The 15,640-nt window shown below is 37.3% G+C and overlaps 1 long non-coding RNA gene across 1 annotated transcript in view; it reads right to left on the bottom strand.

Moving 5' to 3' along the window:
• Nucleotides 1-800: 800 nt before the first annotated feature.
• The window catches only part of LOC113240062, a 91,216-nt gene continuing 76,376 nt past the window's right edge, over nucleotides 801-15,640 (bottom strand). The window contains exons 2-3 of the long non-coding RNA XR_003311231.1: nucleotides 1,753-1,972; nucleotides 801-944 (exon numbers count right to left, since the gene is read on the bottom strand). This is a non-coding gene — a long non-coding RNA (uncharacterized LOC113240062). The remainder of the gene's footprint in view (nucleotides 945-1,752; nucleotides 1,973-15,640) is intronic.

Raw genomic sequence — 15,640 nt, 5'->3', positions numbered from 1 at the left:
AGAAAAAGAAGTAGCTTAGAAAATTGTCCGAGCACGGCACAGACACCGATATTAGTAATGCTTGGATACTGTTAGTCAATCTGGGCTACCCTCTGGTGTGTGATTAGGCATCATATGGAACCCAAAGCTGTGGTTAACTCTAGTTTACACAGAAACAGTTTAGATTGCTAACGGCCTAACGTGAGATAGTGGAACATGGGTCGTTAATGTCTGTATAAAGAAAAGTAGGATAAAGTATTTTATAGATAAAATGTGCATATTAGCATATTTATTAACCATATAACCTGGTTTAAATCGTAGTCCGTCACCAATAGTTGTAGTCTGGCTCAATGCAGGTTAAGGACTTCACATGTCTTCGAAGACTTGGTGATCTTCACGATATTTTTATTCAACAAGCAATAATCAGAAAAATTAAACTGCAGATGATTTTAGACTAATTAGAGTTAGGATTTTTGCTAAGATTTGAACTAAGCATAAATGGCAAACGTTCTTCCAATTAAGTTGTAGCTAAATTGCAAAAAGCTATGTTTGTTTTTAATTCAATATCTTGGTGCCTACAAGATCATCCAATATCTACTCTACGAATTGTACTATAGTTTTTCTCCTGAAAACTTCTTTACTATAGAGTAACTGAGCTACTACATTTCATAAGGTTGCAATCGCAACGTTACAACGATGGCTAGTCTGTTTGTATGACTATCGTCATACTTGTGTGACGCTTGGAATATTCTTCGTATTTGAAGACACCTAATGTCAAACAGCGAATTGATGTTGTCTAATATAACATAACGTACCTAACACAGTCATGGGCACACTCCCGTAGTCGACAGTAGCTGCAGCTGCAAGCAGAGTAGCAAGATCCGTCGTTACTCTCACACAGGCTCACGGAGTCGAATGCACGACCTGGTTCACCTGAGCTTGGCACTGTGTGAGAGCCGCGCCATCTGGAATTATCGTAGTCATTATTAAATATCATAATCTTGCGCTAATGGAAGAAAACGTACACTGACGGACTGGATTTAACATAGGCCTCTAAGGCGTTGGCACAAAGCGGGTTTCTTCGCCTTCATGTGTTGTGTTCCGCTGGGCCCTATTTTAGATCCTCTATTATTTATTTTTTGCGACGAGAGATAGAACTACTTCAAAATGCAAATAACCTCTTCATTATATGTATTTGGGTTGATAATGATAAATGTTATGCGTATATGAGATCAGCATCAGTCTTTAAGTGAATTGCTATGGTCACGAGTCACATAGCTTGCTTTGTGCAACGTCCATGAATGTTTAATGAGCTAACGGTTCGTTTTTACTGGGGCCGGAATTTCAGATGCACAGATAGATACGAATTGCATTGTTCGAGATGTACTTCCTGTATTTTTACCTAGGAAATGCAGCGTTTATAATTCCTGTGAGGAAGAATGAAAGACTACCCGTAACCCATTTCTTACTATACAGGTAGTACTCTTACGCACTATGTACAACGCATCTACGACAAGTCATTTGCTTATATTATACTCGTACTTTAGTAAAGAGACTGTTGTTTTTCGATTTTGTTGGAGTTCAGAAATCGAAGAATATCCTAAATTTCATACGATAACACTATAAGTGACTGTGCTCAAAGATTACGTTAGACTATTAAGTTTTATGTGACGATAGCCTCATTTGAGAAACGTAGATAACATAATATTATAAGCCTTGGTATTGTATTTAAAAAACTGTTTACCCTATTTTTCGAGTGAAACAAAGTCTTACCTAGCACTCTTCGTATCCACATGTTCCACAACAACGTTCCAAGTACGATGTATCAAGTACAAAAGGAACAGTACTCTTGAAGACTCAGCTGAAGGAGGATTTTTCCTCTTCGCTCCCTCCGACCATTTCCGCGAGGTAGCACTGCTCATCCCACTCCCCATTTTGAATTTAGAATCAGTTGGTCATTCTTGTTTTACTCTTCGTAATGGACGGACGTGTGCTGGAAAGAGAGAAATTGTTATTGAATATCACTATGTTTTACTACCGTGACATTTAACTTTTTTTGTGTAATTACTCCACTAGTTTATTATAATTATTAAATACAAAGATCGAATGCGAAAATTATTTCGATCTGGCTGGATTCGATGCAGTGCCGTCAGTATACCGTGCCTGACGCTCTCTCAGCTGAGCTACGGAACAAATCATCGGACCGTACTTACTTACTTACAAATTTTTCTATGTGCTTATTGCAGATCTTTATTTTTAGTTTTTAACTACTTTTTTGTCGTACCGCCATCTGTGAGAAATCTATGAAAGTTTATCTTACACATATTTAATGGTACCTACAAATTTAAAAATTCAAGATGGGTTTCAAATTTTAAAACATAACGGTCATTTAATATAATTTTCACTTGAACTAAATATTCCTAGTCCTATAACTTAATTTTATATAATTATCGTTGGTATGATGTGCACATTTTATAAGTATATTTTTTTAAAAAGCTCTGTTTTATTTAACAATATTTTTTATTGTCAAACTCAGATAATTTACGAGGTATTTACCAGTACCCTTAATTTGCGAACCTCCTTTAGCAGGTTAGGTAGTATATGACAAAAGCATCCTGAATCGAACTTGAATGCGTTTCCGAATATGCTTTAGATCAAATTCACTTCAGTTTAATAATCTATTTAGTTATGTAAACTGACGTTTATAAAATAATGTTATTTAAAATTAGTGTTATAGGATTATTGTTATCAAAAATTAAATTATAGAATGTAAGTTTATAGTAATGAATTATTATAATTATGATAAAAGTTTATATTAAATAAAATCATATTAAATGAGCGTTAGGCTAAAAGTATTTATATAATATATTGCACAACCCCAACAAGGGGCCTTTTTTATAAACAGTAGTAAGAAAAGCTGCAAAGAAGGATAATAAAATTCTTATTTATAAAGGTAAATACTCAGGACGGTAGCCATTTGCCGTTTATTCGTGCTCAATTTAACTTTACACAAATGTTCTGCACTCGGTTTTTTTCCTTACCATGGACAATTTTTCATTAGAAACCTTCGCAATCTATGCACTATTCTTCTTGTTCTTTATCAAAGGCTATACTCGCTTTAAACGCTATAGGCTCATGTTCATATCTCCATGAAAAATGTTTATCGCTAGCGCACTTATTTATATCCAGGATTATAATAAAGTGGATTTATATCTTCACAACCGGCATTATCTGGGTTTTAGGGTTCTTTGGATAAACTTTAAACATTTACATGGCATTATGGAAGTAGTACAGTAAATATGCATAATGTAGAGGAAAAGAAAACGAAATGTAGATTGTTTTTGTTTGTCAACAAAATACCGAAATTGAACTGGAAAAATTGGATGCAAATAGTCCAAGATCGGAAAAATTAATGAGATGAGGAGGTCTATACTAGTTATGCAATAGACATCTCCTTTTGCTTCTACAGCTGCAAAGTTCCGCACACTTTTCAAATTTGTATCCATTTCTGCTTCCGAAACTTGTGTATAATATTTGCGACCGATGAGGTACGGGCGTGGATTACTTGACAGTGGGACCTACGTTTTTTAAATCAATTTCTAATTCTGTTTTCGCAACTTTTGTAACAAAACTTCAATTTAACTGCCTCTGTGGCCGAACGGTTACCATGCCGGACTGCCACGCAGAGGTCCAAGGTTCGATTCCCGGGCTGGGCGAAATATTTGTATGGCCTACATTTCTTTACATTTTTCATTACATTTCTCTCGAGTTTGGGTGTAATTTGTGGTTGTCTATGTGTGTGTCTATGGCTCTCGCGACACAGGGCTTCCCTTGTGCGGGGCTGTGTTGAGTGGGTGCGTTATTATTAAAAAAAATTGGAAGTTTACAATATTCGCGATGGATGAGGTGCGCGCGGATGATCGTTACAGAATTCACGCTTCCACTTCCGCATTTGCTTTCGATTCCGCTAACATTTATTTTTAGCATTTATTTCTGTTATGATACTTCCGTTGCATCACTAGTCTACACTCAACAGTTGGTGACTAAAGACTGATGAAGAAATATTCAGACGTCAGTATTTTAGCAATTATCTGATGTCTAAAGAACCCGTCTATCATTATTAAAATGGCCCTTGCCCAAGCACATTTATTATTTTCCATTCATTTTCACGCTTGACCATATTTATATTGTTGTGGGGGATCACGGCATCCACCGTATTCTTGTTAATTTTGTGTGATTTTACAAACCAGGGTTGTTTGTACATAGGCTTTATTTACAAGTTAGATAAGGTTTTTCAACGTATCACACCGACCAACTGGCAGTGATAAAGTTTGTGACGCACATGTTTTTTTTAATTCAAATTAATCATCAGTATACTACTTATGCTCAGGGCTTATAGAGGCGGCCGCGGAAGCGTTCTGGGCGCGGGAATTTTTGTAATGAACTAGTTCATGTGAACCCTGCCAAATAGTACTTCGTACTTTATACGCGCACTCTATGCAGACAGTGTTTTTTATTAGCGCCGTAAATGCGCGTCATCTACGCGTATACGTCCCGCAGACGTGCTGTAGTCGCGCGTATGTATCGCGCATTTTGTTAAAAGATAGTTTTAATTTTAGTTTTGTTGGTTACTCTCAGTTAGTTTTTTGAAATGAAGCAACTACATGGAATTCTAAGTGTAAACCCATTGGGGTATATAAGCTTCATGCTTGCAACGCGATGTTTACGCGCGTTTGAATAGAGTATACGCGTAGGATAAACCCGGGTTAGATGCTCCACTTTTTGAAAGGGCCTCCCAATTTAAAACTTATTAGTTTGCCATGAATAATTCCTATCGATATAACTAGTTTAATCTTTTACATTACATTAGGACTTCATTTTATTGATCTAACTTCATAGTATACTTCATTTCGTATTTTTGTAGTCTATCAAAACGTTCTGTACAAAAATGTTCACTGTTTGAACAGTGAATAATTTGTCTTTTTGGTACTTTTACTTACTTTTAAACTATGATCATTTACTTGTCTTTTTCAGTAAAATAATGTATTTTTTTATTTTCTTTTCCTAACTTTCTTGGTTTGTCCTTTCGCCTAAGGGCACCTATATCGTGAAAAATCGCGGCGACAATTCTGTTCGATATGGATAGATGCCTTTTTATTATTTTACTAAGCTACATACAAAAGAGCGACTATTGACACCTAGATGCGCAGTTAATGAACCAGTGTATAGTTATAATAAAAATAAAACGGAATTTATTGCAAAGTTTTGCGACAGTAAACACTTGCGCCTGAAATTTTAAACCGTTTGTCGTGTTCGTCGCGGAGATAAACGCATGCACAAGCTAAACGCCTCTATTCCGCACGAAGCCCTGTAGGAACTTTGATGAGTGGTATCTATACTCCTTATTTAGACTAATTATTCTTTGTTGCAATTCGGGGAAGTTAGGTTTTTTTTAAAACGGTGCACCTATCCCACGTTTGATCTTTCTTATTTTTAATAATTATTACAGTTACATTGAATGTATTAAGAAGATAGAAGCAAAATTATTCCTTACATGTAGGTGATGTTTAATGAAAATGTTTTTATGTACTAAAGTACATAGAAACATCATTAACTTTCTAGTCTTAAATTGTAAATACTGGAGATTCATAATATAGTCATTAACGGTTAAGCAAAGGAAATGAAACCGGTTAGAAAGTGGTGTCTTTAGTTCCCTTTACAGATTTCTCAGCAATTGGCGATTTCTAGACTTGTAGCAGTATTTATATAGCCGTCGTACAAGTACAATTAACTCACATATAAAAGAAAGAAGAAAGAAAGAAAAGTAGTTTATTTGGTAAACTTATGACATATATAACAGAATGATAACAAAAACAAAATAAAATAATGTTATGACAAATACAAAATAAAAGAATTACATTCAAAAGTTACCAAAATGGTCACCACTCAGCTTTTTGCAACAAGACTTGTGAAAACACCTTGTTTTCAGTGAAGCCGAATAAATAACAAGTATGATGATGTCGCTTAGTCCAAGCAGAAAAAATAATTAAAAAAGAATAAAAAAAAGAAATAATAAATAAAAAATAACAATAGACTCAAGTGTGAATCAAAACTTAAATGCAAATCAAAAAGTAAAAAAGAATACTACAAAAATGGGTGTACGTGTAGAGTAGATGGAATGTGATAAAATCAAAACTGATTGTGCGTGTATTGTGTTCTCAATGTGTTTGTGGTTGGTATCAAAGCTAGCAGTAAAATGTATGAGGCACAGCACAACTGCCAGTGCTCTTAGACACCTGAGAAAATAATAAATATTTCCTATAATATACATACTTACTCGGTTTTAGGGCCCACTGAAAATCAGCGTCACAGCCTTTTCTCGGTGGTGACAATAGCTGAGTGGGATCTTGTTACATACGCCACAGCCACGCACATGACACTTAATCTAATTGTGTTAAATATTTCATGTTTGCTTTGTTGTTGTGTTGTTTTATTTTTATTCCTTTTTTCCAGTTATTTTTATTTAAATTTTTTGTTTTAATAGCTTCATCTTTTTTTTTATCTTCATTTTATTACTGTGTATATTTTTGTTGTGGCGTAGTACTAATAAAACATTTCTATTCTATTCTATTCTATTCTATAAGCTGCTTTGAAGGAGGCAACAGATTTGCAATTTTTTATTGGTAGTGGAATGTCGTTCCAACATTTCGTGGCAGCAAAACGGAAGCTACCACGAAACGAGGACACATAAGTCGAATCAAGCACTCTGTTGGGAAAACGCTTTTCGAAGAGGTATGAAAGCTCCCGATTTTTAATTACTTCGAAAAGTAAAGTAGCAAGATTCAACTTACGTCGCGCATCCATATTTATATACACTGGCACATGTGTCGGGATATAAAAAAAGTGAGTATATGAAATAACGTTTATATTTAAAGAAATTCAATCCAATTTCGGTAGCCCAACTGTTTATATTGTGAGCGCTGGATGAGGAGGTCCGGGGTTCGGTTCCCGGTAGGGCCAAATTGGGAAATGAAGTTTTCTAAATTGGTTTTGGTATGGGTGTTCCGGGACGTACCCCAGAGTGAATTCCGTTGCTCTGGTACTCATAGTACTGGGGATTCCCTAGTTTTAGACCAAGGAATTGGTGTAGTTGTCTGGTACATTATAATTTATTGTTTCAAATAAATTTAACGAACATCTTTTTTTATAATATCGAGTAACGAGATGAACGAGTCGTGCGCCTGATCGTAAGCTACACGCCTGTCCGTAACAGTTGTACTGCCACCCAGATTTTTAAATCGCAAAGATCTAAGGGCAACGCCACTGGGCCGGCACTCTAAGACATAAGTTGACAAGTCACATGTGCCTGTAATCAGCATCCTTCCCTTCAAAGCCAGAACGCATTAATTACTGCTTACACTTACATTACTGCTTGGCGACAGAAACAGGCAAGGTGGCAGTACTTCCTGAACGAGCTCTTTCATAAGGAAGTATACAGCTACAAAAATGGATGCGAGAAGTTGAGAACCAAGCAAGATGGCGCACATTAGGAGAGGCTTATGTCCAGCGGTATTATTTTTATAACATTCCTGTGATAACAGCATTTTTTATGTATGGTCACACATGTGGCGTTGTTATAAGAAAGGAGTAAATTTTTTATTATACTCATGTAACACAATAACTTCAGGAACTTTTGTAACAATAGTTCCGACGTTTTCCTCTAGATGGCATTGGCATAGAAAACGCAATTTCTGAATCGCGATGTTAAGATTTTCCCAAATAACTTGTCACCAGTATTTTGTATGAAATAGATCTGATCTATTCTTCGACTTGTCTATAGTTGTAATTGATCGATTCGACGATTGTATTTCTACGGTTATCGTCATTACTAGGAAGCATATCTAACTCGCGCCCACCTTTCGGGATAGGTAACGAGAACACCTCTGAGTGAGTGTCTTTTTTTAAGACTCTTTTCGCACCCACCGGGACTTGTCGCGGACTCTGCGCCGCGCTTGCACGCAACGGGACGAATCCCTTTCATTGGACACGTTTGTATTATAAGCCTATTATAAGCTGCTGTACAACAAACCGAGTCTTCTTCACCAAAGTTCGTCGTTTAATTCCTGGACGCAGTAAGGGGGCACCAGCTTGCCGGGCAAATCTTCACCACCGTCTACATCATCTCCTACTACAATTATATAGATAGATTGATAGATAAACGCTTTATTCACTGATATAACACAAACACAGGTTAAGTAAGCATAAAAGAATATAATAACAACATTGACTTACAAATAAATGGACGACGGGTTTAATACAACAACCACGAAAAAAATGTCCCAAGTCAACCTATTTAAACGTAGTGACATGTAAAGGAATATGAAAAAGCTAAAACGTTGAATTTAAATTGTAATATCATCGCAGTACTGTCTAATTTTGCTTGCTTCGCTGTCAGTCAAACAAACGAAGACTAAAGCGTGAATGACGCTCTGTATACGATTTTAACGCCCTATAAGTTCGGACACTTTTTAGCGCGGACCCCACGTCCATATAATTGTAAGTCAATGAATAACAATAATAATATACATATTAAAGTATAAATAGTGCATCTAAAATAACCTGTTAGATGTGTAAGTGCATGAGCGAGTGTGAATATAATACAGCTATAGGAGTAAATTGTGATAGTATATAGGTTTTAATGTTGTATGATGTATTTAGTATACAGTATAATTATAGACATAATGTGAATAGACCAAAGCAACAGCAAAATTCTAGACAGACTACGTAAAAGAATAAAAACACACTACACAGATTATTGAAGTGCTTTGAATTTGGGTTTGGATGTCTCGATTGATATGTTAATTTAATAAATCGATCTACCATTAAAAAATTATAATACAAATGCCTGCCCTAATTCCCGACTTCATAATTACGGTGAAGAACCAAAGTGATTAAGTCAGACAGTTTGTCTGTTCGTCATCACACGAACTGACTTTAACTGAAATATACTTTTTAATTACATTAACTTAATTGAATTGGGCTGTCGGTAACTTTTACATTATGCCCGAGTTCATTTTATCTACATTATTTTGCTTTAAAGTTCTGAAAATAATTACGAAATCGAGTTAAATTTTAATGATTGAAGACTTATCTTGTTAGCATCTACTTGTCGGTTATATTAATATTAATTAATCTAGTGTCTACTTATTGTTTTTTGATGCACGTCGCCTTAACCTAAACCCCTCTCATTAACAACAATGGGTTGAATAACAGGTTTCTTGTTTTTTTAGATATCAAGTAAAGAGAGGAATTCGAAAGTCGTGCGCCTGGTAAGTGACACTCCTATCCGTAACAGATGATAATGTTTCAAGTACATTTATATTTTTATTAAATAAATTAGTCTTGGACAGTCTTATTATAAAAGGCATAAAATCCATCCCTCAATTCCGGTTTTTATTCTCACTACTTCACTGTTCATGTGGTCTCCAAAGTCTGAACTTTGGAATACACTTCCCATTACTATCCATGATAGCAAATCTTTAGCAATTTTCAAAATGAGAGTTAAGGAACACTCTACTGTCCCGTTCATTTATAGGTATTTTAGTACGAAATATGTGTTTATCTAGTATTTATATAGTTTTAGTAATTGATGTTGTTTTTGATATTGTTTTTACTATTCATAATTTTTCTTTTGTTGTGCACGTAAACCCGTTATTGCAATTATTGTCTCTTGTATTTAGGTCAGCAGGAAGAAATTTCTGTTAGTATTATTTCTGTTACAAATCAGCAGTATCTTTTGTTTGTCATTTCCTTGTTACTGAATGTGTTTTTATTTTTTTTTTCAGTACAATAAATAATTAAATAATAAATAAATAAAGGCGAATTTTAATGTTAAGCCCAGTGCAATAAACTCAGCAGTGGATGGTTCACATTAATTAGTATATGAATTCAAACTTATAATGGAACGTTATTTCTGTCCAATGCGATAAATAGCCTCCTAATTTCCTTTAATTAGAAAGCTACCCTTTCATATAGAGTGAAATTAATTCCAACAATACTGGTTGTAAATCTAATACAACAATGCTCCATAAATTGTCAACGCAATCGATTAGGCTGTCGATACGCCCCAAAATTAGTCAAACAGGGTTGTCACTTTCATTTCGAACTGTTTTTTTTTTGCACACGAAACTGGACACCAAGTCTGCTAATTTTAAATCGTCTCAGTTGTGTGTTCATAAAGTGCCAACGGCAGGATTTTGTACGTTTGGTATTATCCTGAAAGTTAAATGTAGTGACTTATTAGTGGCTAGCTATGTAGCTATTCAACTGCCATTAGAATGTTTTAGTATTCTACTTTTCAATGGCGAGTGCATGACGTAGTCTACTAATTGTTTGACTTAAAGATTAAATAGCCGCTTATACGAGATAAAAATTAAGATATGCATAGTAAGTTTATTTATTATACTAGGTTTAGTAAGGCAACACCGTCCATTACTGATTGAATGAATGAATGCCATCAATGCCATTCCACTGACACTCTAAATAGACTCAACTGCCATTGCAAGTTGATTTGTAGGATAAGAAATATTGTCCTAATTGCAATGTAGTCGCAGTGGATTTTCAACGGAACTACAGTGACCAGTCCCACATCTTTCTACATAAGTTTTGTTTATAGTGCCCCTCCGTATTAAACTCTTGGTTATGCGGGAAGGGCACTGTGACTTGTGCAAGCTCGCTTGCACAGGGACCATCTAAGTCAGGTCCTAACCCCGGATCAGCACGTTTGCACGCACTTCATGCGGTTTTCTGTAAGGCTAGTGCCTTAGGTGAGCCGCCATGGGTGCACGTACAGCATCTTCTTTATTTTCCAGATAGTTACCGGAACTGTTGGCACGCTCACTTCCCATCGCGTAGTGCACAACTAGCGATTGCTATAGCTAAGCTGTCGACTCTGAGGCCATTACCAAATCTCCTCATTAGTGGCGGAGCTATAAGCCACGCGTACTTCCCGACGCCGAATTAACGGTGTCTCTCCAGTTCACAATAACCTCAGCGGCTCGAGGGAGCGGAGGACATCTAGCTTATCCTCTACTAGCTCTCCCAGCTAGTGCCGGAGATGCCAGTCGCAGTGTCTTGCGACAATGTCCGGACATAGCTTCATAGGGCAACTCACGTACCCCGCGCGTCTCCTCGCTTCAGGCCCTCAACTAGACTGCTACTAAGATGCGCTAGCTACTCACGACACTGACGCCCCGGCCACATGCAACCGGTGTAGACAAACATGTCCGTCTCTGCAGCTAACCAAAAACCCCAGCGAGTCCATACCCAAGTCCGGGTCCGCCAGAGACGTCTACGCAAAGGCGTATCACTGGCGCAGGGTTTAATCCGGAAGTCCACTGTACCTTGGTCTTGCCGTTGAGCCTCTAGTCTCTCCGAAAAACCCTATCTCTGGGGTGGGCGGATAGGGACAAAAAATCAGAGTGACCAGCGGTTTCTGATGTATCTATCACCATAACTGTGTGTTATAATTTATATTTAAATTTATTATGATTAGGTCTCAATTTACATTGCCGCCGATCAGAATTTAATCGAATTTTAGTAGCGAAGCACATACATAGCATAATGAACTTTATGTTCATTGCATAAAGTACAAAGTAGATACGATAAGGTAGCTGCGGAAATTCGGAGAACTCTCCGGAAGACGCGCAACCTGTTTATTTGCCCGTATCTTTAGTAACAGTAGAGCTTCTTGTGAAAGAGTTTATCAAGGGAAGTACTGGCACCCCTATTTCTGCCGCCAAGCAGTAATGTGAGCATTACTGAGTTCCGGTATGGAAGGGTAAGGGTGCTGGTGAAATTACAGGCATATAGGACTTATCAACTTATTTCTCAGGGTGACGGCCGCAGTGGCAGTGCCTCTTTGGTCTTGGTGATATAAAACTCTGTGGCACTGCAACACTGCACTACGGCGCACGTATCGTTGGTCTCATCACATGATATTATAAAAAAATCTTGCTCGTGAATTCTCCGAAAGACGCGTAACCTGTTTTTTTGCTCCTATCTAGTTTGTACGTTATGCAACTGACAGTTCATTGTGCTATGGTTGCAAAAAATTGTTTACATTCTGTTCCGCGGCTATGTAAATTGAGTCTTAAGCGTCAAAAACACACAGAGCGGGTGCGGATCGGGTGTGTGTCGGATCGGGACCGCAGGTCCCGCGCCTTAAATTAGATCCCGACCCGACACGCGCTCGACCCGCACCAACTCTCTGTGTATGTTTTAGTGTGCTCATTTAAATGTGTGCGTGTAGATTATTTATTTTTGTCACTAGGTTATTGATGAAGGCGACAACTAGACTGAAAGCACATGGAAAACACACTGTAAACTTTGTGTGTGTGTAGTTGGTACTTTAGATCCATGTAGCGAAACAAAACATCCCGTTCTGCCATATCCAGATGTTTCATTTTTTGATAAATGCCGTTAATGTCCATGAACACGCTAAGGTAGCTCAAAAATCGTTATTAAGTCCTATTAAGAATTTTTCCAAGTGTTAGATCTTTAATAATTATAACAAACTGGTGGAGTGATTTCACAAAAAAATAATTGAATATTATGGTAATAAAACATCGTAACATTCAATAAACTTAAAAATTCTAATTATAGCGACATCTCTAGTCAATGATGGTAGCTGTAGAGGTACTTCTGTGAGTGAAGAAATAAATTTCTCACTGATGGCGCTACAGCAATGAAGTCGTTTAAAATTAAAAATAAAGATCGACAAGAAGCACAGAAAAATTCATAAGGTCTGCTGGTTTATTCTGTGGAAAATAAAATTCCGAAATCTCGAGAAAGCGAACATCTTACTTTTGCAAGATTTTTTGCCTATTGACAACCCTAACCATGGCCAAATTGTTATTGACCCATACAATGCCTTCCTAAATCCGCAAAGCATAAAGGTTCCCATACACGCCTGCCAAACTATACAGGCTGAAACCCAACAGCTTCTAAACACGTCATGCTATAGAGGTTGTTACAACAGTGAACACTAGGGTTTTCATCCCGTCTCGAAAAATCTTGCATTTCCGAGACTCAAAGCTGGCGGAATATCGACACTTTTAAGATTTATGTCACTTAATAAAGGAGTTAAGTCCAATACTTCTATACTGATGTGAGGCCTGGACAATAAAAGAGCATCTCAGGAAACGTATTGAAGCATTTGAAATGTGGGCGTACAGAAGAATATTGCACTTATCATGGACTCAGAAAGTCACCAATGACGAAGTTCTGCGACTAGTTGAACAGAAGCGTAAACTTTTGCAGACCATCAAACAGAGAAATGTTACATATCTGGGTCATGTACTTACGCATGACAGATACGAGCTTCTGCAACTGATAATGATGGAAAAAGTCGCTGGTAAAAGGAAAGTTGGTCGTAGGAAAAAGGCTGAGGATCATACAACTGGGATAGCGAGTGCCGCCCAACTGTTCAGCCTCGCCAGGAATAAAGATAAATATGCTGAGCTGAGTGGTAACCTCCACTACTTGCGGAGGCACCTTAAGAAGAAGAAAAAGAATAAAGGAGCATTAAAAATCAACTAAACTAATTGTCATTTTTGACGATCTGACGACCTCTGTCGTCCAGTGGCTTACATATCGGTTTTCATGGTGTCACCATCTCTGAAGTCCTGGGTTCATCTGGGTTCGATCCCCGGCCAGGTCAATTTACAAGACTAACTTCGAGTTTGAGTTGAGTTAATAAAAAACTCAAATTTTGATTGCTTAAATGCCTATCCGTTCTTATGAACGGAAATCTACTTATGAAATAGTCTCGGAAGACTCGTTTTCCCTAAATTTTAGAGACCGCATCAGGTCTCGATTTTTTTCCCGGGATGCGGAAATGCAGCGAGATTGGAAACCCTAGTATATATGGGCTCGTATAGAGGGTATAAAGTAGTTTACGGTATTGGCAATTTTATTAGATTCCATAACCCCGTGTTTCGTGCTTTGAACAGTAAAATGATGAAATAGTACAATTTTATGAGTTCCTCCGGGTACAGTGCATAGAGTCCCGATTTATGACGGGTAAGTAGCCGAAAATCTAGTGAGTTTTGGGGGAATTCGATGATAGAACTAGAGAAATTTTATCCAGGGAAAGAATGATCAACGTCACTTGAAGAGAACTTTAGAAAAAAAAGAATGGTTTTAATTTGAAGAACTGTTCAATGTTGTTAAAAAACCTCAAATAAGGTCAATTATCACATGTGTGTAACAAGTCTTATTAAACTTTTCTAGCATTCAGTCTCAAGCATTTTATTCGTAAATCAAAAACTTAACGTTTCAGGATATTGAACCTTATTAGCATTTTCCAGTTTTAGGCAAAATACGCTCAGCGTTTAATGAGTTAGATGGCTATATTAACTCAAAACGTGTTTTAAGTGAATTTGATTGTTCTTCCCTTGGTCTCCTCAAATGATTTATACCATTTATTTAATAAGGCCACATCTACAAAATGATAAATTTCAGGAGAGAGGTTAACTTTTTTAGATAACTCATCACCCCAACTCAAAACCATTATGCTTGCGAATCCCTCACACAAAATAACGCCTCCCAATTGTTTCCGAGGCCGGTAACTGGGGGGCCACTTTGGGAAACTATGGGTTGACGGAAAGTGAGTGAAATCCTATAAACCGGATTCGGGTGGAATATTTTCGTAAAATTTGAATGCGATTACTTGTAACGTATTCCCTTTCCAACAAAAAAAAGAATCATCGAAATCGGTCCACAAATATCTGAATAAACGCGTAGCATACACACAAGAAAAAGAAAATTTAGTCAAATTGAGAACCTCCTCCTTATTTTTGAAGTCGGTTAAAAATCAAACAGAGAAAAATTGGATCTGACTAGATTCAAACCAATGTCTGCTGCCATGCCGCCGCTGGGGTCAAGTCTGATCGAAAGAATTCTTCTTTGTGTTCGATCTTTCTTTGATCGATCACCTGAAAGAAGGCGTACCGGAGATTTTTAATTTTTTTTATTATAATTTCAAGTGACGGGACGAACAAGTAGTCGTCTGCCACTCACAGCTTTAAATCGCAAAAATCTGAGGGGCACTGCCACTGCGCCCGGTACCCTGTACTATAAGTTGACAAGTCCCATATGCCTGTAATTTCACTAGCACTCTTACCCTTCTAAACCGGAACACATTAATGCTGACATTACTGCTTGACGACAGAAATAGGTAACGTGGCAATACTTCCCTGGACGAACCCTTTCACAAGGAGCTCTACTGCTAGTAGCATGGTTCACCAGAGCACAAGATCCTTGTTCCGTGCACCTATGTCTAAAACACAGATAACCCCAATGTTAGCCGACCGACCTCCGGTAGGAGATGGCACCTCAAGAAGAAGAAGAAATTCGTTCTTTGTGTCAATAATAAGAAGTAAGTGAAATAATAGGGCCCTTTCAAGGTTTATATTGGAGCATGTAATAACTTTGAGACCTTTTCTGTTCCACACAATGCAATAAATGGTATGACTATGACTGTCCACTCTCTTTTTTCCGCAGCAATCTCTGGTCAATAATTAAAAAAAAAAACGTCTAGATCGTTCCTCCATCTCTGCCTCGACCGCATCTACGTCAAATATTGAATGTAATCCCGTTA

This window comes from Hyposmocoma kahamanoa, unplaced genomic scaffold (genome assembly GCF_003589595.1).
Source record: "Hyposmocoma kahamanoa isolate Upper Pololo Valley unplaced genomic scaffold, ASM358959v1 119, whole genome shotgun sequence".
Classification (NCBI taxonomy): Eukaryota; Metazoa; Arthropoda; class Insecta; order Lepidoptera; family Cosmopterigidae; genus Hyposmocoma; species Hyposmocoma kahamanoa.
Note: the sequence above shows the minus strand (reverse complement) of the source record. Positions and strands in the feature narration are given on the sequence as shown.